At 45.6% G+C, this 27215-nt stretch overlaps 1 protein-coding gene and 1 long non-coding RNA gene across 3 annotated transcripts in view; one reads left to right on the plus strand and one right to left on the minus strand.

Annotated features, from left to right (window-relative positions):
• The window catches only part of LOC115092963 (zinc finger protein 567-like), a 1005854-nt gene that overhangs the window by 118516 nt on the left and 860123 nt on the right, over positions 1 to 27215 (plus strand). The window lies entirely within an intron of this gene.
• LOC115093031 lies at positions 2352 to 26819 on the minus strand. Its single transcript, XR_003857150.1, has 6 exons — positions 26746 to 26819; positions 25543 to 25569; positions 24385 to 24425; positions 18362 to 18429; positions 9705 to 9778; positions 2352 to 2961 (listed from the first exon to the last, which is right to left on the minus strand). It is a non-coding gene; the product is annotated as an uncharacterized LOC115093031 (long non-coding RNA).

The raw sequence follows: 27215 nt of genomic DNA on the forward strand, positions 1-27215 counted from the left end.
CAAAGCAATCCTGGGTTTGATTTTGTACAGGATTCATCTGTAAATCAAAAACCTCTGCCTATTAGGGGTTAAAACAATTAAAATCCCTGGTACATGTGTTTACAATTCACAGATAGCAGCTACATATATCACAATCCTTAATTAATAATTTAAAAACCCAAACGTACCAGAGAAATGTTTTAGGGGTTAAATTGTTACACTGAGAAGCAGCCACTGTCCATCCCATAAATCAATCTTATAACTTAAATCAACAAGAACCAAACTAGATGCTTTCAATACAAAATGCAATATACCTCCTATGCCTATTGTATGGTCTTTTTAAGTTTTAGCCAAACACAAAAAAGACGAAGTTGAAAAATTTTTTTTTATCCACTGCTGTGCACACTCTTGTTAAATAAGAAAAATTTTCATTTAGTATAGAACCGCATCAGCAAGCCTGACGGCGGCAGTGCCAATCACTTGCCGCCCGGACTACTCGTCACTTGCGGTGTAAAGATGTTAAAGATGTTAAAGAGAGTATTAGGAAAAGAGTCTTTAAATATCAGCTGGTCCCTAACATTAAACTTCAAAAAGTTCACTTTTTGAAGTTCACTTTTTGAAGTTTAATGTTAGGGACCAGCTGATATTTAAAGACTCTTTTCCTAATACTCTCTTTAACATCTTTAACATCTTTACACCGCAAGTGACGAGTAGTCCGGGCGGCAAGTGATTGGCACTGCCGCCGTCAGGCTTGCTGATGCGGTTCTATACTAAATGAAAATTTTTCTTATTTAACAAGAGTGTGCACAGCAGTGGATAAAAAAATTTTTTCAACTTCGTCTTTTTTGTGTTTGGCTTTTGATTGATAAGACGAGTGCCGAAGTTCTTTGTTGCATTGTGTCTTTTTAAGTTTTAACCACATGTTAGCCAGCCAGAGAAGGCTGATGAAACCAATCTTTCTGAAAGAATTCTATTAAAGTACTTACTGTGACCTTTCAAGTGCTGGAATTGCCATAAAAATTGTAATGCATTACAGCAAAAATCAGACATAAATAAAAACCCAGATTGCAAACTACATTTTCCCTTTTTTATGTTCTTCTCTCAGCCTTGCCAGCAGGGCAAGGGTTTTAAACCATAGGCTAACTGGTACTGTTGTTAAATTTTCCTTGTATAGTTTTTTTTTTTCCAGTACACATTTATTAACAAATATACAGATAAATAATTCACAATCACTTTGAATAAGTTCTCCTTAAGTAAAAATAGTCTGCAATGGGCGTCTCCAAAGTAGATAAAAAGAAATAGTGCATTTGACCAAAAAGAAATCTTTCAAACCTATCTACCATAGCAGAGATTTGAAGTTTGGCTAATAGGCAGCAATACTTGCATAACACTTTTCTTAATAGATATATAGGCAGTTCTCAAAAATAGCCTGCATCATAAGACACCGTTTCCCTGTATGCAGGAGTTGTAGCTAATGCAGAGATTAAACAAACCATCTAATAGAATAAAAACCCTCTAGATTGTTACAGTGCTTGGTAAAAAATGAATTGTAAGGGACCCTTTGTTCTGGTATTTCTTTGCTGGGTAAATCTCCCATTTTTTTTTTCAAGTAGCAATCCTTTGTCGGATTACAGACACTCTCCTCTTGTATCACAAATACTCCATGTATGCAAGTGTTCCCATACTTATCCTAGCCGTTTTTAAGGCTAAATACCCAGGGAATTCACTACCCTGTATCCCAGTCCTAGACAATCCCAGAGAATTCGTCTCCCTGAATGTGGATTGCCCAGACTGTCCCAGCCTATTAACCTTAGGCTGTAAATCTAGGGATTTTACTTCCCTATAGTTCACCGGGCCCAGTATTTTTATCCAGAAGCCTAGCGCCCTGTCTGTTAGCAGCTGGCTTGTCTTTTTCTTAAGTTGCCGGCTGGAGCCCTGCGCCCTTAAGCAGCAGGCTGCCACTACCCAGTGCCCTATCTATTAAGCTACTGGCTTTATCAGGTACCTTTGTAATACTGAACGCTTTGTTATTCATAGGAACACACAAGTCACTTAACAGTGCAAAAATTATGAGTAAACACATTTCCCTTAAAGGTCTCAATGTTAGTGCAATACAAATGGTACAGCACAAAAAACAAAGAGAAAAAGATTAAAAATACCTTCAGGGATCCTGTGTCCTGTTCAAATCAAGAGAGGGAATGGCTGTGCGTGTCCTATTCCAGGTGTCCTCTCCCCCGGCTCAGGCCAGGCCAGCATTCCCTTCTTTGATTCCCGGCCAATGCACCATCTGCAATAAAAAAGTTTACCAAGGACACAGAGGACAACATAGACAGTGTATTTCTTATGAATAATAGGCTTTATTTCTTATGCGCACAAGGAAGTCAGTAGTCTAAAGGACTGACTTAATTTGTGATTGAAAAGACTATCCTTAAGTACAGTTTGTATAGCAATTAAAAACAGCACTTCTTTGATTTAGGGTCACGAGGATCACAGAGAAACATTTGTTGAGACATTTGCTACTTCAAGCATTTTCCCAGCGCCCTGAGAAACTAACTAACCTTGAAGAGATCTACATTTTACACTTTTCCTGGAGAACATGCAACTTCAAAAGATACATCCTTTCTTCTTTTTATTTAGAGAAAGAGAGACAGAAAAGCAGAATGCCTTAATTTACAAGTCAGCAGTGCCCCCTGGACCTCAGATGGTGCATCTGTATTGAACAGATGGCCCCAATATTTCTTTACTATCGCATTTTGCAGCATGTAAGATGATTAATATTGGTTCTGTTACGTGGCCTGATCACAGCCCTGTATCGAGTGCCTTTTTATTATTACAAAAAGAGTCAGGATAGCAGTTTTCAAGATTAAATAATACTTAATTGAATAATTAACATATGTACAATTATATACAGGGATATATACAGATGATAATCATAATATATACAGGATTGCCTTAGGAAACAATTATCTTCAAAGCTGCAATCTACAAGAAAGAGAGACAGAAGAAAAAATTAGAATTAAAAGAGATGATTAAACAATTGGAGCTGCAACATAAGAGATGGCAATCCCCAAATTCTCAGAGAATGAGATGAACATAGAAAGAAAATTAGGTCTTACCTCCGTTAATTTTCGTTAATGTAGTACCAAGGATCAGTCCAGACTCCTGGGTTATGCCTCCGCACCAGCAGGTGGAAACAGAGCAAAACTTGACAAGCTCCACTATATATACCAGGGTGCCACCCTCAGCCTGTCAGTATTACTCAATGTCAAAGCAGTGGATATTCCCCACGTAACTAAACTATATACACAAAAAAACAACCGGGGAACCCCTCGGGCCACTTTCCCCAAGAAGAACCAGATCCAGAACAAATGGACCGAATGGACAATGCCTGTCAACTGCAACAAAAAAAACTTTTCCTCCACCACTGCGGACTCTCCGAACGTACTGAAGAAAAACGGGCGGGACTCTGGACTGATCCTTGGTACTACAGGAACGAAAATTAATGGAGGTAAGACCTTATTTTCTTTTCCCTGTATGTACTGGATCAGTCCAGACTCCTGGGATGTACCAGAGCTCACTACTTAGGGTGGGAAACGGAGAGGCACGCTCGCAAAACGCCCGCTCCAAAATTTCCCTCTCTGGGATCCCGCACAACCAATCTGTAATGACGCGCAAAAGTGTGCAATGACTTCCAAGTTGCCGCCTGGCAGATCTCTAGCGGTGAGATCTGCTGACACTCCACCCAGGACGCCGCCTGAGACCGCGTAGAGTGTGCCTTCAGCCCTAAAGGTGGAGGCCGACCTGCCAAAAGATAAGCTGAATTGATGGTTTCTTTCAACCAGCGAGATATGGAGGTCTTGGATGCCATATTACCCTTTTTAGGACCGCCCCAAAGAACAAAGAGATGATCCGACGTCCGGAAGGCGTTTGTAACCTCACGGTAGCGCAAGAGAACCCTACGCACGTCCAACTTCCGCAGGTCCCTGGAGGACGCCTCCGAGCGATCTAGATAGGGGAAAGCTGGAAGATCTACTGACTGATTCAGATGAAATGCCGACACCACCTTGGGAAGGAAAGAAGGGACGGTCCAGAGGGAGACCTCAGACTCAGAAATCCGCAGGAAAGGCTCCCTACACGAAAGAGCCTGAAGTTCTGAGACCCTCCTGGCGGAGGTGATCGCCACCAGGAAGACCGCCTTCAACTTTAGATCCTTCAAAGTGGTCCTCTTCAATGGTTCAAAGGGGGACTTACATAAGGCCCTAAGCACCAAATTTAAACTCCAGGACGGACAAGGTGAAACGATTGGGGGACGCAAATGTGTGGGTCCCTTTAGAAAGCGTATCAGATCGGGATGGGAAGCTAAAGGCCGACCCTCCACGGAACCACGCAGACACCCCAGGGCCGCTACCTGAACCCACAAAGAACTACAGGACAGTCCCTTTGTCAGACCAGCCTGCGGGAAAGACAGGATCTCCAGAATGGTAGCCCGGGTAGGACGAACCGACCTAGTCATGCACCAGGATTCAAAGACCTTCCAAACTCGCATATAGGACAGAGTGCTACCACCACGTCCAAATATCCTTTTCCTTTCAGACAGTGCCTCCCAAAAGCCATGCTGCTAGACAAAAGTGATCCGCCTGATCGAAACAGATGGATCCCTGTGTAGGAGATTCGGTAGCAGCGGGAGTCAGAGTGGCACTTCCAATGACAGACTGACCAGGTCCGCAAACCATGGCCTCCGAGGCCACTCCGGAGCCACCAGGATAACCTCCAAGGGGTGATTCTCTATGCGACGCAGAACCTTTCCTATGAGGGGCCACGGGGGAAAGACATACAGGAGGACTGACGCTGGCCAGGGGAGGGCCAGGGCGTCTACCCCCTCCGCCCCTGTTTTTCTGCGGCGGGTGAAGAAACGAGGCGCCTTCGCATTCCAAAAGGTCGCCATCAAGTCCATGGCCGGGCGTCCCCATCTGTCGCATATGAGTTGGAATGCGACATCTGCCAGTTCCCACTCGCCCGGGTCGAGTTGATGACGGTTCAGGAAATCCGCCTGAACGTTGTGTACCCCTGCAATATGGGACGCGGCGATTTGGAGCAGATGCCTCTCCGCCCACTGGATTAGTAGCCGAGCTTCTAGGGCCACGGGACGGCTCCGGGTTCCCCCCTGCCGATTGATATAGGCTGTGGTCGCATTGTCCAAGATTCTGACCGACTTTCCCAGGACCAGGGGCAGAAATGCTCGCAAAGCCAGACGCACCGCCCTGGTCTCCAAGTGATTGATCAACCAATGTGACTCTGTCGCGGACCAGTGCCCCTGCACCGAGTGCCACATGCAGACCACTCCCCAACTGGAGAGACTCGCATCTGTAGTAACCAGCGTCCATTCCGGGGCCACAAGGGAAACCCCCCGGAGAAGATTGTCCTTCCGTAACCACCATTGCAGACTGGAAAGCTCTATCGCCGTCAAGGGTAATGGGAGCTGGAACTGTTCGGAAACTGGCCTCCAGCGGGAGAGCAACGCCGCCTGCAAGAGACGCATGTGCGCGAAGGACCAAGGAACCAATTCCAACGTCAAAGCCATGGAGCCAATCAACTGTAAGTAGTCCCAGGCCATCGGCGGCCTCATCCGTAGAAGAGCCTGGACCTGAGCTTGTAGCTTGAGGCAGCGATTCAGGGAGAGGAAGACCCTGCTGTGACGTGTGTCGAACAACGCCCCCAAAAACTCCAGGGATTGTGATGGTTGAAGATGACTCTTGGTCGTATTGACCACCCAGCCAAGAGAGCACAAGAGGTTCAGGACCCGTTGAACAGCTGACCGGCAGAGCTCCTCTGACTTGGCCCGAATCAACCAATCGTCCAGATACAGATGGACCAAGAGACCCTCCCGGCGCAGGTGGGCCGCCACCACCACTAGGATCTTGGTGAAGGTCCTGGGGGCTGTCGCGAGGCCGAAGGGCAAGGCTTGAAACTGATAGTGTTTCCCCAGCACGAGGAATCAGATATTTCTGATGGTCCTTTCGGATCCCGATGTGCAGGTACGCCTCTGTGAGATCCAGGGAGGCCAAAAACTCCCCCAGCCAAACTGAGGCGATCACAGACCCCAGGGTCTCCATGCGGAAACGCGGGTTCCAAAGACACCGATTGACCCCTGCAGATCGAGAATGGGACGGAAAGAGCCTTCTTTCTGTGGCATGACAAAGTAGATGGAGTAATGTCCTCTTCGTTGCTCCGAGGCTGGGACTGGGACGATAGCCCCCAGCTCCTCCAACTGAAGGACCGCTTGCTTTTTGTCTGGGTGTCTGCCAGGAGAGGGAAAATATCTTGGGCGGGGAAGGTAAGCAAAATCTAAAGCGTAACTGTGTTTTATCACGGAAAGGACCCACCAGTCTGTTGTGATTGTGGTCCAGGCCTCGTGAAAGAGGGACAGCCTGCCCCTTATCTTTGGAACCGAGGGATGGACTGGCCGGACATCCTTGTGTTGACTTGTCGCTCGGCACGGCTGAGGAGGAGCCAGGCCTGCCGAAACCTCTCCCACGAAAGGACTGGGACTGGACGGAGCGAAAGGAAGGAGAAAGGAAGGAGAAGAAGAAGAACCAGGCCGAGAGGACCGAGGTTTCCGACTACTCCGGTACCGGGAGCGAGAAGAGAAAGATCCCTTGGAACGCGCCCTGTCCTCTGGCAGACAATAACCCCTCTTCTCTCCCAGTAGTTGAATCATATCGTGCAATTCCTTGCCAAACAGCAGCCTGCCCTTAAAAGGAAGAGAGCCCAGATGAGACTTGGAGGCCCCGTCTGCTGACCAGTTCCTCAGCAACAAGAGGCGTCTAGCCAAGACAGCGGACACCATGGCCCGAGCCGATGTCCTGAGGAGATCATGCAGGGCATCCGCACTATAGGCAACCACAGCCTCAAGACGCCCAGCCTGTCTAGCTTCCTCCTCAGAGAGACCTTCATTAGCTAGGAGCTGTTGGACCCAGCGGAGTCCTGCCCGAAGAGCGAAGTTACTGCAGATCGCCGCTCAGGCCCCCAGCGCCGATACTTCAAAGATCCTCTTCAATTGGATCTCCAATTTCCTATCCTGGAGATCCTTCAAGATCGTGGTACCCGTGACCGGAAATGGTCGTCTGCTTCGTCACCGCCAAAACTGAAGCGTCCACCTTCGGTACCCTCAGCACCTCCAACGCTTCTTCCGGCAAGGGATTCAGCCTATCCATGGCCTTCGAGACCTTCAGGCCCAGATCCGGAGTATCCCATTCTCTATAAAGCAGATCAGTGGAGGAAGAAATGGAACGGGAATGTTGTGGGAGGACCACTCAGGCCCAACAACACTGGATCCATGGAGCCACCTCGAGACTCCCCAGGGGTTTCCAGTATCCCCAATTCCCCCAAAATGGCGGGAATAAGAGGAGCTAACTTGTCCCGGCGGAAGAGGCGCAGCACCCTCGGGTCATCACCCTCCGAGGTCTGACCCTGGCGCGCTGAACCATGCGTGGAAACATCATCACCCTCTGCCCCCCTCGGGGGCGGGGATGGGGTCTCCCGATCCTCTAGGTCCTCTGAAGTGTCCGACGTGTTGACGGCAGGCCGTAGTGGGACAGCCCGTAGTGGATGTTTGGCCTTAGAGGGGCCCGGCAAGTCCTCCGTGCGTGGGCCTTCCGTGGGGCTGCCGGGGACCTCCTCACGGGCTCCTGCTGAGAGGAGCGCCTCTTGAGGGCCTTGCGGACTTTAAAAGCCCTATGCCTGGCCAGAATAAAAACCGAGGAAAAAGAGTTGCAGGAATCCGGGTCGGAAACATGACCCCTCCCCCGCCCCGCGGGGGAAACTGAACGAGAGGCGGGCCGCTGCAGCGAGAGGGGGGGGATCCCTGGCATTCTTCCCAGCAGGCCCAGAAAACTCTGAAGCCGAAGGTAAAATGGCGGGAGTTCCCTCGTCCCCGTTGACAGACTTCATCGCATGGCCTCAGACAATGTTCACAAAATTATTGATATATTGTGGTTCTCTTCTAGGGTTGATATTCCAACCATCCTGCTATCCATTGATGCTGAGAAAGCATTTGATATGGTGCATTGGGATTTTTTATTTAAGGTCTTAGAAAAAATGCACTTTGGCCATTTGAATCTCACTATTTAATATAAGTTAGTGCTCTGAGGATATGTTACAATTGTGGACCCTTGGGCCGGTCGGAACAGAAGATGGTGCGCTGTGGAGGACCACGGCAAGCATCCCAACTGGAAGGCGGCTCGGAGGGCTCAGAGAAGGCTTCGACACTGAGACACGGTGGAGTCCTATGCGACCAAGGACTCGGCAAAGGCTGAAAGGACGGACGACGTTGGGCCCCGGTAACTGACGAGTCTTCACCCTGGAAGCCGGTACTCCCCCAGGAGGAGCTCGTAGGAGTCCAGCCGCTGGGACTTTTGGAGATTCACCCTGGAAGCCGGAGCCCCCCAGGAGGCGCCTGTAGGGGCCCGGCCGCTGGGACTTAGGTGAATCTTCTGGGCCAGCGAAGACCAAGAAGAAAGCTGAGTCGGAAGCCGGGAGTCGGAGGCGAAACCAAGCCAAGGATGAGGCAGAAGAGAGAGAGCCTGCGAGTGAGAAGCCTGTGTGTGCATGTTGTGTCTGTGGGAGAGAGAACCTGGGAGTGAGAAGACTGTGTGTGTGTGTTGAGTCTGTGGGAGTGAGAGCCTGGGAGTGAGAAACCTGTGTGTGAGTGTTGCAACTGTGGGAGAGAGAGCCTAGGAGTGAGAAGCCTGTGTGTGCGTGTTGTGTCTGTGGGAGAGAGAGCCTTGAAGTGAGAAGCTAAGGAGACAGAAATAACAACAAAACCTGCCTAACTATTCTCTCAAGCACCAAAGACCTTTCTATCCCTCCAAATTTTCCTATCCAAGCTAAGAGCTATGCACCCGTACCACCTGCTGGAAACAGAGAAATACTGACAGGCTGAGGGTGGCATCCTGGTATATATAGTGGAGCTTGTCAAGTTTTGCTCTATTTCCACCTGCTGGTGCAGAGGCATAACCCAGGAGTCTGGACTGATCCGGTACGTACAGGGAATGGAGATTATCTACTGTTTTATATGAAGAGATTCAATATATATATGATACAAGGCATCAGGATCATTTTGAATGGGGAAATAAGGCTAATAAGTTGCTAGCTTGGCAAATAAAACACAGCAGGCACAAAATCAAATCCTAAAAATAAAAGATCAAAGGGGTGGGTTTTTAATATGAAAATGACTGGATCAGAGTTAAGTTTCCACAGTTGTATCAGGAATTGTATTCTGCTGACAATTCTATTACGGGGGAGCTATAGATCCGAATTTAGAGACTTTGATTTTACCCTGTATGTCGTAGAGGGCAATGCTCAAAGATTAGAGATCTCGGGGTCCTTTTAGACCCTGAACTAAGTTTCAAAAGACATATTGCAAATAAAACAAAAGAGGGCTATCATAAACTACTGATACTTAGGAGACCAAAGCCATTATTAGATATAAAAGACTTTAGAACCGTGTTACAGGCACTAATATTTTCTTCCACGGATTATTGCAATGCAATATTGCTAGGCCTGCCCTACTCCACTCTACGCCCACTGCAAATACTACAAAATTCAGCCACAAGGATACTAACTGGAACAGGTAGAAAAGAACATATCACTCCTGTCTTGATGGAGCTGCACTGGTTGCCGATAGAACAGAGAATTTAATATAAAGCGCTAAACATTTTACATACGCCGCAGAGAAACTTGAGATCTGCCAATAAAGGATGGCTTTCAATTCAATCTTTGGTATCCGCAAAACTAACATCTGAAAGAGAAAGAGCATTGTCATTAGCTGGGCCCAAAATATGGAACAATCTTCCAACTGAATTAAGATTGGAAACAAATGTGGCACAGTTCAAAAAAAAAATTAAAACTTGGCTGTACCAACAAACGTTTGAGGTGGAAAAAAGTAAGGCATGACAGGAATAACAAATGGTCAGTAAAACACAGCAGTGGCCATTGGAATTTTAAGCATGTAACAACTGAAAAGCAGGTGATTATCTACGTCCAATGCTAAACTGTAACCTTAATGATGTGAGAATGAAGTTGTTAGCCACTATATCTTATTGATGATGTATTCTTTGAGTTAGAGCAGTGTTAAGCACTGTTTTTTATTGTGAACTACTGTAAACCAATATGACGGTCATAACCAATACCGGTATATAAAAAGTTTTAAATAAATAAAAATAAATTAGACAGGAAATAACGGGGCCTGAAATAACTGCAACTATCGTTTCTCTCAAAACCAATTTACGTCTCTGGCACTGGATAGTTTTACTGCGCAATTCTATAAAACGTTTAAGGATTTAGTGCTCTCACCTTTATTAATGTTATAGAATTCCTTATTGCCTGATCCAGGTTTTATGAATATAGCAGGTATCAAGGTGTTTCCTAAAGTGGGTAGACTACTTTATGCAGTTCTTTTAGACCAATCTCCCTGCTGAATCTGGATTTAACACTTTTAGCAAACATTTTAGCTACTCGTTTATCCTGGACAGGCCGCCCATTGCCCCATCATGTGACAGGGGCTGTCCAAAAGCACCGGTAAATCCACAAGATGCGGGCAAAGGGCAGCCGATGCACCCCAGGAGCGTGAGGTAAATCCTGAGTCACCCACTAGACCACCAGGCAATTTTGGTGAGCACTTGGAAGGTTGGGAGGGTCAGCTGTTTGGGAAGGCTTAATATTATAATAAATGGGAAGGGTTGGGGTGAGTCAGGGCATTTTTTTTTAATGATAGAAAAAAACATTCTGGAGGTTCTGGAGTTGGAGAGATTTAGGTATCCTCAACTCCAGCACTGTCTTTACATCAGGTCATGCTTTTTCTCCTTATGAGGCTCTGTTTTAAGAAGTCCTAAAAAAGGGTTGCTATCTAAAATATATGTAATGCTTTATTCTTCACACAGTGATAAACTTAAGCACGTACAAAATTCAGAACAAGATGTGGGGGAGTTATTGATGAAGGTATTTTGTCTGTGGCTAAGATTTCAATGTCCATGACTATTGTAGAAGCCAAAGGAAAATTGGTTCTTACCTGTTAATTTTCGTTCCTGTAGTACCACGGATCAGTCCAGACTCCTGGGTTTTGCCTCCCCTCCAGCAGATGGAGGGAGACAGAGACGTTTTAACGGACTCCGCCTTATACCATGAGGTGCCATCTAGAGTCTGCCAGTATTAAACTGTACCCAAGCAAAAAGGTTAAACCAGAACTTTCACTTTAACCAAACTTTTCCATAACCAAACTCCCCAGCCTAAGAGCAGAGGGAATGAAAAACATGTAACAGAATTAACGAAACTATGCCCATATTCTTGACCTGTAAAGGAGGGCATATAGTATAAAAAACAGCTGATAGATGTTCAGAATATGAAAGAAACTGCTGGCCGAACGGAATTTCCATTTTCCCTTGGGAGGGACTCTGGACTGATCCGTGGTACTACAGGAACGAAAATTAGCAGGTAAGAACCAATTTTCCTTTCCCTGTAAGTACCCAGATCAGTCCAGACTCCTGGGATGTACCAAAGCTTTCCTAACCAGGGTGGGACTGAGAGAGTCCCGCTCAGAGTACACTGGCCCCGAAGGAACCGGGATATGGTGCTCAGGCATCTAGGCGATAATGTCTGGCAAAATTATACGTAGATTTCCACGTAGCTGCCCTACAAATTTCCTGTGGCAACATCTGTTGACATTCCGCCTAAGAGGCTGCTTGTGATTGAGTAGAATGAGCCCTAAGATCCACCGGGATTGTACGGCCCTGAACAAGATATGCAGAAACAATAGCTTCCTTCAGCCAGCACGCAATAGTGGCCCTTGAAGCATTCTGACCTCTCCTGGGACCACTCCACAGGGCGAATACATGGTCCGAGTGACAGAAAATGTTCGTGACCTCCAAGTAATACAACAGCACCCATTTCACGTCCAACTTCTTTAGATCCCTAGACTCTGCAGTAGAAGAATCTAAGTCTGCAAAGGAAGGGAGCTCCACCAACTGATTCAAATGGAAAGAGGACACCACCTTCAGGAGAAAGGAGGGAAGCGTCTGCAAGGAAACTGGAGACTGGAAAATTGGGCATCCAAATGGCAGATGAAATTTAATGTGGATAAGTGCAAGGTGATGCATATAGGGAAAAATAACCCATGCTATAATTACACAATGTTGGGTTCCATAATAGGTGCTACAACCCAAGAAAGAGATCTAGGTGTCATAGTGGATAACACATTGAAATCATCGGTTCAGTGTACTGCGGCAGTCAAAAAAGCAAACAGAATATTGGGAATTATTAGAAAGGGAATGGTGAATAAAACAGAAAATGTCATAATGCCTCTGTATCGCTCCATGGTGAGACCGCACCTTGAATACTGTGTACAATTCTGGTCGCCGCATCTCAAAAAAGATATAATTGCGATGAGGAAAGTACAGAGAAGGGCTACCAAAATGATAAGGGGAATGGAACAGCTCCCCTATGAGGAAAGACTAAAGAGGTTAGGACTTTTCAGGTTGGAGAAGAGACGACTGAGGGGGGATATGATAGAGATGTTTAAAATCATGAGAGGTCTAGAATGGGTAGATGTGAATCGATTATTTACTCTTTCGGATAGTAGAAAGACTAGGGGGCACTCCATGAAGTTAGCATGGGGCACATTTAAAACTAATCGGAGAAAGTTCTTTTTTACTCAACGCACAATTAAACTCTGGAATTTGTTGCCAGAGGATGTGGTTAGTGCAGTTAGAATAGCTGTGTTTAAAAAAGGATTGGATAAGTTCTTGGAGGAGAAGTCCATTACCTGCTATTAAGTTCACGTAGAGAATAGCCACTGCCATTAGCAATGGTAACATGGAATAGACTTAGTTTTTGGGTACTTGCCAGGTTCTTATGGCCTGGATTGGCAACTGTTGGAAACAGGATGCTGGGCTTGATGGACCCTTGGTCTGACCCAGTATGGCATTTTCTTATGTTCTTATGTTCTGAAATACGTAAGAAGGGCTCCCTACAAGATAAGGCCTGCAGTTCCGAAACCCGCCTCACAGAGGAAATAGCCAGGAGGAAAATGACCTTCAATGTCATATCCTTCAGGGTAGCTTGCTTCAACGGCTCGAAAGGTGCATTACTGTTGCGCCTTCCGTCGCAGACGGCTGTGCCTTCCAATGCTCACATTTCTCTTGCCTGGTTCAGTTCCATTAGGTAAGATGGCTGCCTCCGCTTCCACACGCCGACCTCTCTGGCGTCTCCGGACCAGCATGGGTGATTGCGTTCGCCATTTTCCTCCTGGGATCACATAGGGCATGCACGCACGCACGCACAGCCCCTTTCTTTACGTGCGTCATGGCGGGAACCTCGGGGCGTCTCCTCCGCATGATGTCACGAACTCCGGATATTTAAACTGCCTTTGCTATACTAGCTATGAGTTAGCAAGGAATCCTTCCTGCTAAACTCTGCCTGCTACCAGATGCCTTCGCTCTGGGTACCCTCGCTCCGGAATGATTTAGGTATCCGCTCCTCGGGGGCCTTGCCTCGCTCCTACCTCTCGGGTTTCAGACACTTGCACTCATAGATTCAGGTGCTGGAGGAAATTTCATTTTAAAATGACTAGTAGAGCACCTGCCAATTCCCACTACTCCTACGGCTACTCCACTTCTGCTGTCATCCATACATGGTGAACCACTACCTGGAGACGTCTCTCTGATCACGCAGCCCATATGCCTTCGCACGGGGGCCTCACACACCAAGACCATCTCCTTCCTAGTCCTTGAGAAAGCCATTCACCCCATGGTGCTCAGCCTGCCTTGGCTGCAAGAACACACGCCCCAGTTCAACTGGACTACTAGGGAGCTTTCATAATGAGGATCTGTCTGCCACGACCAATGTCTATCAAGAGTTACACCTTTGCCATGTATGTCACCTACTCCATCACTACCTGGTCTACCTCTGCAATACACATCTTTTCAGGACATCTTCTCCAAGCAAGCAGCGGATGTTCTACCTCCACACAGAACCTTCGATTGTGCGATAAATCTCAAGCCTAACTCAGAGCATCCCAAGGGAAGGGTTTACCCCCTCTCACTATCAGAGGCTGAGGCCATGTCGGCCTATATCCAAGAAAACCTGCAAAAGGGCTTCATCAGATCTTCTAAATCCCCGGCAGGCATGGGGGTTTTTTTGTTGGAAAGAAGGATGGTTCTCTTCACCCTTGTATTGATTACAGATATCTCAATGAAATTACCATCAAGGATCGCTACCCTCTACTGCTGATAACCAAGTTGTTTAACAGACTCCAGGGGGCCAAAATCTTTACCAAGCTGGATTTAAAAAGGGCCTACAACCTGGTCCGAATCCATCACGGAGATGAGTGGAAAACAGCCTTTAACACCCGTGATGGTCACTTTGAGTAATTAGTCATGCCCTTCGGCTTGTGCAATGCACAAGCGGTGTTTCAGAATATGATGAACAAAATTCTGCGAGACTTACTGTACCAGTGTGTGGTGGTATTTTTAGATGACATCCTGATTTTCTCTCAAGACCTTCAGACGCATCAGGCAGATGTGGTAAAGGTACTTCGAAGACTACGAGACAACCACCTCTATGCGAAGCTTGAGAAGTGCACTTTTCATTAGGAATCTGTACCTTTTTTAGGGTACATTGTTTCCAAAGATGGCTTTCAGATGGATCCCCAAAAGTTGAAAAGCATTCAAGAGTGGCGTCAGCCTATGGGGTTAAAAGCCTTATGCCATTTTCTTGGCTTCACAAGCTACTACCGTACGTTTATCGAACATTAATTCACCTTAACAGCACCACTCACAGCCATGACCAGAAAAGAGTCCAATCCATCTCGATGGTCTGCTGAGGCTATAGCAGCCTTTCAAACTTTCCAAGAGGCCTTCCAAAAAAAACCTTGCCTTCTCCACCCTGATCCTCGTCGCCCATTCATCGTCGAGGTCAACACTTCCGACGTCGACGTAGGAGCAGTACTGAGCCAGTACAGCAATACCAATGTCCTCCATCCTTGTTCATTCTTCTCACGGCGTTTCTCTCCAGCTGAGAAGAATTATGGAATTGGAGATAAAGAATTGTTAGCTATTAAACTGGCCTTCGAGGAGAGGTGTCCCTTGTTGGAAGGTGCACAGCACCAAATAATAGTGTGTATCGATAATAAAAACCTGGAATATCTATGACATGCTCAACGCCTTAATCACCGACAGGCTAGGTGGTCGTTATTTTTCAAACAATTTGAATTTCTCCTCAAATACCATCCTGCAGAGAAGAACATTAGGGCAGATGCCCTTTCGCGCTCCTTTTCTCCTGAAGATGTACCCGATGAACCTCACCACATCATTAGTCCAGAAAGAATAGTGTTGGCAATAACTCAAGCGGTTCCCGCTGGGAAAATTGTGGTGCCTCAAGGAATGAGGAAGGAATTATTAAGATGGGCACATGACTCCTGTCTGGCCGGCCACCCTGGGCAACGCCGTACACTAGCCATGCTCCATCATTTTTATTGGTGGCCTACTATGAAAACCGATGTCCAACCATACATAGCCTCCTGTGCAACCTGCGTGAGACAGAAGCCTCCTGCTGGACATCCCTGGGGTCTCCTTCAACCTCTGCCAGTACCTGAGGAACCATGGACGCAGATTGTGACCGACTTCGTGGTAGACTTGCCTCCTTCCGGTGAGAACAACACAATATGGGTGACCGTGGATCGCTTCTCGAAAATGGCACACTTTGTGGCACTGCCAGGTTTATCATCTGCTGCTGAACTGGCCAAATTGTTTGTGAAGCACATCTTCCACCTCCATGGTATGCCCAAACACATCTTGTCAGATAGAGGCATTCAATTTACTGCAAACTTTTGGAGAGCTATTTGTCGAAAATTCAACATCTCCTTAGATCTAACTTCGGCCTATCACCCGCAATCCACTGGCAAAATGGAGACAATGAATCGGACACTCAAGCAATTTCTATGCTTATATGTGAACTCTAGACAAAGCGATTGGGCTGAATTACTTCCCTGGGCTGAGTTTGCCCTAAACTCGCATCCTGCTTCTGCAATGCGGTCAACCCCATTTCAAGTTGTGTATGGTCGTCAACCATTACCTCCACTACCTCTGCCACTGTCTGTGACTTCTCCAGCCGTCCAAACCACCGCAATGAAATTACAACTGGGGAGACAAACTAAGGATCTGCTTCTCAAGGTAGGCCAATGGGCCAAGAAGACCTATGACGCCCAGCACAGGAAGGCACCCCAATTCCAACCAGGTGTTGTGAGTTTGACATGGTTGTGGACCCTTGGCTGCTATATAGATGACTCCTCCCATGGGGAGGGGCCCCGTGGGAAAATACAGCAGTAGGCTGATTCTTCAGTAAACAACACATAGTAAGAAAATTTTATTAGAGAGCAATAGGGCAATGCCCGTGGAGAGGGCAGTCCTCTTCAGCCAAGGAGTTAACTCAGATGTCAGAGTTCAGTCCATGCACTGAGGAAGTAGTGCAGAGAAGGTCTCACCCGATGCTGGGAAGTGAGGGGTCTGGTAGTGGTCCATGGAGCAGGGTAGCCCGAGAACCCAGTCACAGATGACGAAGTCAGCAATGATAGATCCGGTAGTGGTCTGCGGAGCGGAGTATGCTGAGAATTTGTTCTGTGGTGAGACAAGGTATAAAGACTGTTCTTTAAATCGCCATTAGCAGTGGGTATCTGCATGAAGAAAATGATCAGATGCTGGATGTGCTGGACTAAAGTGACTGCCTTGAGACAGCCTTTTGGGCGAAACATTGGCTGATGTCGGCAAATATCATTGGGTAAATACAACGGATCAACACAGATAAGTTTGATAGAACTGTGTTTTCATAAACATTACATTACAAAATTGAGCAACATATTCAGTAATGATGTACACTAGAGTACTGGAATGCATATTGCATCGATTTTAAAGAAAATTGAAGAAAAAGCAAAGAAAATAGAAGAAAATAAGTTAATAAAAATTTGGTGGTAATTTTAGTAATAAACAGTGTGGAGGTTGGAGGTTTTTTAAACCGATGATTACAATTACCTCGTACATGTTATATGTTCTGGATAGAACAAACATGAGGCTCTGAGGTCTTTTCCTCCATTTTTGCAAATATCTGGGATGGCCACAAAATGTGCCATTTTTGAGAAGCGGTTGACGTTTACCCAAATTGTGTTGTTTCCACCAGAGGGTAGTAGGTCCACTACCTAATCGATCGCGATGTGTGTCCAGGGTTTTTCAGGAACCGGCAGAGGTTGTAGGAGACCCCAGGGGCGTCCGACAGGCGGTTTTTGTCTTGCACAGGTTGCACAGGAAGAAATATAAGCTTGTACGTCCTCCTTCATTGTAGGCCACCAATAGTAACGTTGGAGCATGGCGAGAGTACAGCTTTGCCCAGGATGGCCGGCCAGATGAGAGTCGTGTGCTTATTTTAATCGCTATTGCAACAGTTGGTGATGATGTACTCTTGTGTATTGGTGTGACTGGTGTGTATGGTGTATGAATGCCTGTATGAGTGATTTGTTATTGTGGGCTGCAGAGGCAGCTATTCTGTGTTCTTTTCTCCATATAAAATATAATTTGATGTAGAGTTTTTCTTTCTTACTTCTCACAACCACGCTCTCCACACTTTATAAGCATTAGGATTGTAGGTGCATATAATGAACTACCTTAGAATACCAAAAAGTCCTTCAATGTATCCACAATCAAAATGCTATACTTTTTAAAATGACCATCATACTCGGCTTCATCATTTAGTAATTCAACTTTTAAACTCAGCCGTCTATATAATCATCGGTCAATTTTTATCCGCATAAGTGTACAATAATGTCGTGTTTATCGCCAATGTGCCACTATATTTTCCTTCTTATTTTTTTTAAACGTTTTCACTTATTTATTTATTTATTTATTTCATTCTTTTTTATACTGGTATTAGTGGTTACATCATATCGGTTTACATCCAAACTGAGGTAGAAAGTACATCAAACAGGGACAGGGGAAGGGACGACAAGGAACAGTGGAGAAGGGTAACCGAAGACTGGCAAACAAGAGATCAGAACTTTAGTAATAACCTGTTAAACAATGCAACATAACTTAACAGATAAGTTCAAGTAGTGTATTGCTGCAGCAAGATGTTAAGACGCAGGGGATCTAATCTGGGTAAGCCTGTTTGAAAAGCCAGGTCTTTAATTTATTTTTGAATTTGATGGTGGAAGGCTCAAATCGGAGGTTTGTGGGTAGTGAGTTCCAGCGGGTGGGACCGGCAATGGAGAAGGCTCGGCCCCTCGTGGAGGAGAGATGTGCCTTCTTGAGAGATGGGATATGGAGAGTTCCTAATCTTATCTTACCTGAAACTTATCTGAAACGGGACCGTGTTTCGAACTGTATGTCCTTTCTCAAGGGCTCAAAACAGCGTCTGATAATAAACATTTGAAAAAAATATTTTTTAGAATCTTTTAAATACAGGCAACATTTCACAGGAGTATTGAACCTCCACCAATTTTTTAACGGGTACCTTGATACAATATTTCGTGCTTACTTGTGACATCTAAATTTCAGCGTTCTCCATGGCGGCGGCACTTTCCTTTTCCGGTCACTATCAAACGCTTCATGTTTATTTATACCCCTCTTGTCAATCTTAATTACAGCATTATTAAACCTGGAAACTAATTAATTATGAGACCTCTGAATGTTGCGGTCTCCGCCGCTTCCCCTCCCTTAAACCCGCACTTTACCGGCCTTCGTCGCTGGAGACGCCGCCTTCGGTCCTCCCACGTGGTCCGAAGGCCGCCCCAGACTCGCTGCAGCCTCCATGGCTGGAACCGCGGCTTCCTTCGGGGCTGGGAACGCCCCCGCCGTCATCTGGGTCTTCGCAGCTGGAGGCCGCAAAAGTCCCGGTGTTTCCTGGCGGCTGGAGCCGCCCTCGGGGCCTCCTGCAGCGGCTGGAGCCGCTGCACTCGTCGGAGCCTGCATTCAGGCTTTCTCCTGCCTTCTCTGCTGCATCTGACACTGCCGACGTACAGACGCTGTGCAGGCCGCTGTCCAGGGTCCTGCACAGCCCTGCTCTCTCCTGTAGAGAGACGGGCGGCCGCGTCTCTCTACAGGATTTAAAGGGCCAGACACAGGAAGTGTCTGGGCTCCACCTGACCGTCCATTTCCTGCCTGAGCCCTATATAGGGCTGCTTCGCTCATTGTACTGTGCCTTGCAACGAGGTTCACTACTGGTTAGTAGTTCTAAGTTGCGCTACGTTTGTTCCACGTTCCTGACTTGACTTCAGCCTGTTCCTGACTCCGCTTCTGCCTGCCGCTGACCTCAGCCTGTTCCTGACTCCGCATCTGCCTGCCGCCTGCCATTGACCTCAGCCTGTTCCTGACTTCGCTTCTGCCTGCCGCCTGCCATTGACTTCAGCCTGTTCCTGACTCCGCTTCTGCCTGCCGCCTGCCATTGACCTCAGCCTGTTCCTGACTCCGTTCTTGTTCAGCTTGCTTCAGCTCTCAGCTGGCTACATACTCTGTTCCAACCTGCAGTCTACTCCAGCCCGGGCTTTACTAACTCCACTTCAGCTCGCTCCAGTTTCCAGCTTGCTTCAGCCCTGCTTGGCTTGTTCCCATCACCGGCTAGCTACAGTCTCCGCACCGCCCGCTGTCTGTCATCAGCCGGCCTCCGGCCTGTACAGCCGGTGCCTCTGCTACCAAGTATCCTTTGGACTTCCTCATGCCACAGACTCCGTTCCAGGTTCCCGCTTGCCGCAGAGACTCTGTCACTTCTTTGGACTGCCTTGTTCCCTAGCCCGGCCTAGTGCCTTTGCCCAAGTCCCAAGGTGCCAGAACCCTACGGGCTCCTCCTGGGGGGTTCCTGGTTCCCGGGTGAACACCTCAAGCCTCAGGCTCCGCCTCCCGGCCTACCCTGTCTCTCTGGGTGGGTCGGCCCAAGGGTCCACTACCTCGCCAGCGGTACCAGGCCGCAACACTGAAAGCCATCAAATCAACTGACTAAATTGAATAGACGTACTTTTCTGCTGCAACGTTTGATCCTTTTAGTTGTATCGTTTCCCAATTATGGAATCATAGTTGTTCTTACTAATATAAAATGGATATCCTCCTCGCAGATTTTACACAAATTATTCAATAACCCTCCATTTTAAACCCTAAATCCCTAGTTGTTCTAAGCTTAAATGAGCGTGTACCATTCTACTGCTACATTTAAACCTTTTGGTTGTACCGTTCTCAATTTATGTATCCATAGTTGTTCTTTATAATTTAAAATGGTTTTTGGGTTTCCACCTCATGGATTTTGCATGATTTGTTCAATGACCCTCCATTTTAACTCCTGAAATGTATGTCATGCTTGTAAACAGAGCGAGACAATTGGTGTTTGTAGTTTTTCTGTTGACAGGCAATTCCGATGTTCAACTAAATGCGTGCTGATAGGTCTTTTTGTTCTGTCCACATAAAACAAATTACAAGGGCAGACTAACATATAAATCACATTACTGGAGCCACAGTCTGTATATTGACGAGCTGTATGTACTTTAACCTGTAAATCGACCTGCATGCATAACTCACATTTCCTTTGACAGGACCAATGCCCTGCTATTCTTGTACCCACATTTTCTATAAATGGTCTTAAAAATGAGGGTACCACATAGTCTTTTACATTCATCCCACGACTATATGCTATAAGGGGTCGTTCTTTGAACACTTCATGGATTTTTTAAATTGCCCAATATTGTAGAATCAATTTAGCAATAATGGGAGCCTGAATGGAATGCATCAATGTACATACTAACGGAGTTGATGATTGTGCCTGCTCTTTATCCAACAGTAACCATTGCCTCTCTGCATTCATAGCCCTTTTGTAAGCTTTTTTAATAAATTTCATTGGGTACCCATGATCTAATAATTTCCAGTACAGGAAATCCAATTGAAAAATAAATTCTTGTTTGGTTCTACACAACCGATGAAGTCACAGAAACTGCCCTACCGGTAAGTTCTTCCATAAATGATAGGGGTGAAAACTTGTAAAATGTAATAACATGTTCTTTTCACTAGGTTTCCTGTAAATACTTGTCACCAAGGCATCTCCCTCTTTTCTGATAGAAATGTCCAAAAAATTAATAATTTCAAAATGAAATTCCATAGTGAATTGAAGATGTTGATCAAGGGAATTAATCCAATGCTGAAACTATAGCAAACTTTTTTCATCTGAGTGCCAAAGAAAAAATATGTCATCGATATACCTAGTCCAAAAGGACACAAATTGGAACTGAGGAGAATCATATAACCATAGTTCTTCAAATGCTGATACATATAGGTTTGCCACACTTGGAGCCATGGTAGCTCCCATGGCCGTTCCCCGGATTTGATTATAGAAAACCTCTTGGAACACAAAGAAATTTTCATTTAAAGCTATTTTAGCTGAAGGAGGCAAGATGGCCACCAGATAGGACACACTGGTAGCGAGCTCCGTGGCGTTTTTCCTTGAACATCTGAAAAATAGAAAATGCCTCACACAAACGTAAGGGGAAAATCCGGGGAGCATTGACAACCTCTCCGGCTTTATACCTTTACCAGCCGCGTATTGAGGGCTTCCTTGCCGGAGCAATTGAGACGCCAGTCGGGCTGGTCGCTGGAGAGGAGCAGGTTGAATGAGCAGGCTCCCCCCACCCCTGAGCCCTGGTGAGCTGATTAGGCCCTTGCACCCAGCGCACACTGTTGAATCCCCACCCAAAACGGCCCAAGGCGATTTACAGCATGTGCCAGTGGAGTCTGTACGGGTGAGTCTTGGGATGAGAGGAGATGTGTTATGCATCCTACAAAGGAGAGGAATCCCATGAGGCGCTGGAGATGGGTCATGGAGGAGAGGAAAGGACCCATGTTGCTGATAATATCGCAAGGAACATGTAGCGAGGGGCACAACAGGAACGGGGTGAGTCTCACATTGAATCCACAACAGTGAAAGTAAATATTGGGCAACCGGAGGATATCAAGCTTGGGAAAGTTTGGTATGCTCTCAAAGCAATAGATACAGCCTTAAAATCAATAGCTCAATTGATAACTGAAGTAAAACAGCAAACACAAGAAAATAGCATATTGATTGGGATTTTTAATTTGAAAATTCAAGATCATGAGGAAAGGTTAAAGAAAATGGAGTCTCTACATCAAGATTTTGTGAAATCAGAAACAGCAATAGAAAGACGAATGGAAAAAATGGAGAACAAACTAAGAATGCTGAACTTAAGAGTGATAAACTTTCCTGTGATGAGATTAATTTCACCTGCAGAACTATTTAAAACATATATGAAAGAAGTTTTAAAGATACCTGAGACTGCGTTGCCTGTATGCACTAGAGTGTACTATTTGCCCCAAGGTGCTCCCAAGGCTGCACAAGAAAATATTCCAGAAATGGACATTTCTGAGATATTGGAGCTGTCCATTGAAACAGAGGTGAAAGAAAGGAAAGCAATGTTAATATCTTTTGTATTCATTTCAGACCGCAATTATGTGTTAAAACTGTTCCTAAGGAATAGATTAGCTCTATTTTATGGAGCAAAATTGTGGATTTACCCTGATGTAATTAGAACAAGGCAGCTACGTAGAAAGGAATTCCTTATAATGAAGCAAAGGGTATTAAATATGGGTGCCCAATTTGTTCTAAAATTTCCATGTAAATGCTGCATAAGATTCCAAGGGAAAAATTATGTTTTCTTTGACCCCAAGCACCTGAAGGATTTTCTGTTGGGACACCCACAAGAAGCCCCTGATGTGTGATTGGCTAAGTAAATAACAGTTGCTCACCTATCTTTATGTTAATATAGTTTTGAAAATTTTGTCAAATATTTGTTCAATGTGTTCTTGCCTCTGTAATACTTATATTTAGATGTGTATTTAGAAGAAAATTTACCTGTTCCCTGTTTTTGAAAGACATGTAATATGGTATTCTAGAATATGCACCAAATTCTTATAAAGAATATTTCATAATTGATTGTGAAAATTTGAAAACAGAAAATTAAAAAAAAAAAAAGCTATTTTAGCTAATTTTTTGATAAATTCCAAAAGTATTCGCTGCGGACGTGGTCTCATATTTAAAGTATCTTCAATAATCTCAAGGGCTGCTTGCTGAGGGATATTGGTATACAGAGCTTGAATGTCCATTGTTACTAAAAAAGCATGTTCTATATGTGAAATTGTCTGTAATTTAGTGAGCATGAGTTTGTTGTCTTTCAAATATGACCTAGCTTGTACGACATAAGGTTGTAAAAAATAATCCACAAACATAGACAAAGGTTCCAACAGGGAACCAATCAGATCAATGAAAGTCTTGATCGAGAGTACCAGGTGGTAGCCAGTTGGATTTCGGGTGCACAATGGATCCATCATAAATAGTAGTAACTTGTGAAAAATATAAAGTCACTTGTAGTTTCCTAAAAAATCTATAGAGATCTCTTCTACACTTGAATGGATCATGATGATAATAAGGTACAAATGATAACCCTTTTTGTAAAACATTTACTTTATCTACTGATAGATCCCAATGTGGCAAATTTATTATGTTGGATTCCGGCTTTGTGATCGAGTTTGCGGTTTTGATCTATGTCAGGCCACTGTACTTGTCACGGATAGCGAAAAAACCGACGTCCTTGAAATCTACCAGGTGTTCTCGTGCTACCTTGTCGTGATTCATAACTCCAGATGCAATATTATATCCTCCTGAATTAGAATGATCATCATCAGAACCTGAAGAAGAATCTTGTGCTGATCCCGCGAATGCGACTTTCTTAGGTTTATTATTAAGGCGCCTCTGCCATGGGTAAATGGACCCCAAACAATAATCCTTTTTGTCCCTTTTGTATTTCAATCTTATTTTGTTTTAAATCCATCTTACATTTTTCAATCATCTGACTATGCTCATGTAATTTCTTATCATAATCTTCCAAAGTTTCTGTCTGCTGCAAAAAGGATTTTGCTTCATCGCACGAGGAACTGTCTCTGACAGTTTATTAGTTTCTACTAATAAGAGCATAATGTCAAGCGAACATTTAAAATAAAAATCCACCTGTTCACAAATTCCTCATTATCAGCATATATAGATGGTTCTTAATTGATCCATAATCCTCGTGGGATCATTTCATTTTTAATATATTCTAACAAAGTCTCTGAATGCAATTCAGATCTTATTAGCCGTTTATGTGAAGCTGCCAACTGTTGCCAAGATTTTTTCTTTCTGTCATCTTATTTGATTGACATGATTAAACTGTTTCTGCAATGTAAGCTAAGAGTCACAATATTCTTTGTTCTGTATCTCATTATCAAAAAATAAAATATAAAAAAAACCCAGGCCTGCTTGGCCGCACTGCTGAAAATGCTTTACCTGATTATTTTTTTCTCTTGCAGCACAAAAGGAAGTGAAGCCTACGAGGGAAAGGACACATGTGAAGGTTACTTTAGCTCTGACATCAGTTCAGCTGCAGCATGTTAGGTGGATACATAGGGAAAGGAGTAGAGAAAACCCGCTGGAGCTGGACGGGAATCTTGCTGGTTGATTAGTTGGGGTAGGGAAGGCGACTGTGGTTATTAAAAAGCATTTTATTGGCATAAATCCTGCATCCTCATGTGTTGTTCCCCGACAGCACTGACAGGAGGCAGTCCCAGGGGCACATTTAGGTCAGGGAAGGGAAAGTGCAGAGATTACATTTTCACGTCTGTGCTTATTTTTCAGGCAGAATTCTGTCCGCACAGAAAGCAGGTGACTGCATACACTTGTATCTGTGGTACTTTTCAAAATGAAATTGCCTGTCTACTTAATGTTTTCATTTTTTATTTATATTCCACCTTTCATGACTGGCCAGCCACTTTTAAAGTGGATTACATTCAGGTACTGCAGGGATTCCCCTTTTCCAGAGGGCTCCCAATCAGTTTGTATCTGAAGCAATAGAGGGTGACCAACTTTGGACAAAAGTAGGATTTCTCCAGGATGTAGGGAATTCCCCCTAATAGGATTTCCCTAACAAGGGGGACAGTTTATTCACTGAGGAGAAAAGTGATAAGCTTCATTCCAGAAACTGAGATAAGGACAATCGCCCTGAATCAAGGAACACAGTATAAATATTCTCCTTGTACAGTTTAATTTGTGGAGGCTCTCATGGACACTGATAGAAGTTTTAGAGAATCAGCAAATTTTATTTGAACCCAGTCTGTGTCCAGCCTGTTTGTCCCAGCAGTACAGACATTCAGAGAGATACACACCCTTAAGGAAAAGCATACCATCACCTGGGCCATCATCCCCATAGAAAGAATCCACCCCCTGGGATCTGCAGTGAGGGGAAATATGCCTGAGAATGCAGCCCCAGAGAATAAATATTTTTATGGCCCTAGGGGAAACAGTAAACCCCTGAAAAAAGAGTTATAAGCATTTATCCCACAGACTCAAAATGAGAAGAACCCTTAGTACATCTGACACGTGTCACTTCTTCCCTACTTGCAGCCACTGAACTATGCTAGGAGTATAAATAAATAGAATGCTATTTACCATCTTCTCCATCTTCTGGGTCTGGAACTAAAAGAAAACAAGTAGTATTAAAGAAATATTAACCAAATATGACAACACATAGGATGAAGGATGTGGGCGGCATGGTGAGAGCTACAGCAGCCCTGCAGATTAGGTAATAGGTGCTATATTACTCCAGGGGGAATTCAGTGCCACTGCTCATTACAGAACTGGCATTGGACTCCCTTGTCCTGCAGAATTTGACTTGCTACCATTCTGCAGCTGGGCTGGTGGGAGACAGAGAAGGGCAAGTAGCCATGGCATCTGCTAATCTGGCCAAGTAGGAGATGAAAGCAGCATAAATGGCGACCAATAAGAGGAAGAGGCAGTGGCACAAAAGGGCCACATGGGGGCCGGGATGGAAACAGGACAGCAGTGGCAGCCTGGACTCCTAATGATGCAGGAGATACAAGGGGAGAAGAGAGGGAGAGAGAGACTGGTAGAGACAGGGGATGGGAGACAGCGAATGAGAGCTTGATAGAAAGAGGCTTGAAGGCCTGGTGTGGGAGAGGCTGGTTGCAGGGGTTGGGAGATGTGTGGTGAGGATATCAATTACAGTGCATCTCTGAGAATTCTGTGCCAATAAAATTAAAAATTAGAGGCTGAATATTCAGTTCTCATCTGGCTGAGAAAGTTAGCTGGATAAATTTAGCTGGGATATTAAGCAGCATGGCCACATCACTGAATAATCCTGGAAAAGTTTTAATTTAGCTGGATAACTTTTCTGGCTACCTTTAGACCTGCTCAACAGCAGAGCTAACTTAGCTGTGGATGTCTGACTATCGGCACTTATCAGGCTAAGGGGCTTATTCACTAAAGGTTTTCTTCTGGTTTTTGGCTACGGGAAAAATGTTTAGTAAAAAGGGCACTGAATTAGCCAGATCAGCAGCTCCTCGTGTTGCGCCTCCTTCCCGCCCCCCACTCACCCGGGTAAATTCTTAGCAGCACCCGGTCAAATATTTAAACCCTGCCACTTAGTCGGATAAGTCCCTAGATATCCATCTAAGTGACGCTCAATATCAGCCACTCTGGGTCTTGGACTAATAACCAATAAGTAATAGACACAGACACTGACCTTCATTATATTATTTTAACAAATATAACCTGCAACATTTTAACTTTCCTGCAGAGAATATTTTAGTTTTTGGCTCAGAATTCCCCAGAAGTAGAGACTCATGCACTTACCTTTGCTGCTCCTCTATAAAACTGGAAGCGGATGAAGAGGAAGGGGAGGGGGCAGGGGAGGGGGCCCGGGAGGGAGGATGGTAGGAGGCTGGGGAGGGAGCAGGGAAGGGGGCCCGGGAGGGAAGACGGGAGGAGGCTGGGGAGGGAGCAGGAGAGGGGGCCCGGGAGGGGGCCCGGGAGGGAGCAGGGGAGGGAGCAGGGGAGGAGGCCCGTGAGGGAGGATGGGAGGAGGATGGGGAGGGAGCAGGGAAGGGGACCCTGGAGGGGCCCGGGAGGGAGCAGGGGAGGGAGCAGGGGAGGGAGCAGGGGAGGAGGCCCGTGAGGGAGGATGGGAGGAGGATGGGGAGGGAGCAGGGAAGGGGACCCTGGAGGGGCCCGGGAGGGAGCAGGGGAGGAGGCTGGGGAAGGGGTAGGAAAAAATGAAAGGGAAGGGGAAACAGAGCGGGAAGGAGAGGGGAGATGTGAACAGA

This window comes from Rhinatrema bivittatum, chromosome 1 (assembly GCF_901001135.1).
Source record: "Rhinatrema bivittatum chromosome 1, aRhiBiv1.1, whole genome shotgun sequence".
Taxonomy (NCBI): Eukaryota; Metazoa; Chordata; class Amphibia; order Gymnophiona; family Rhinatrematidae; genus Rhinatrema; species Rhinatrema bivittatum.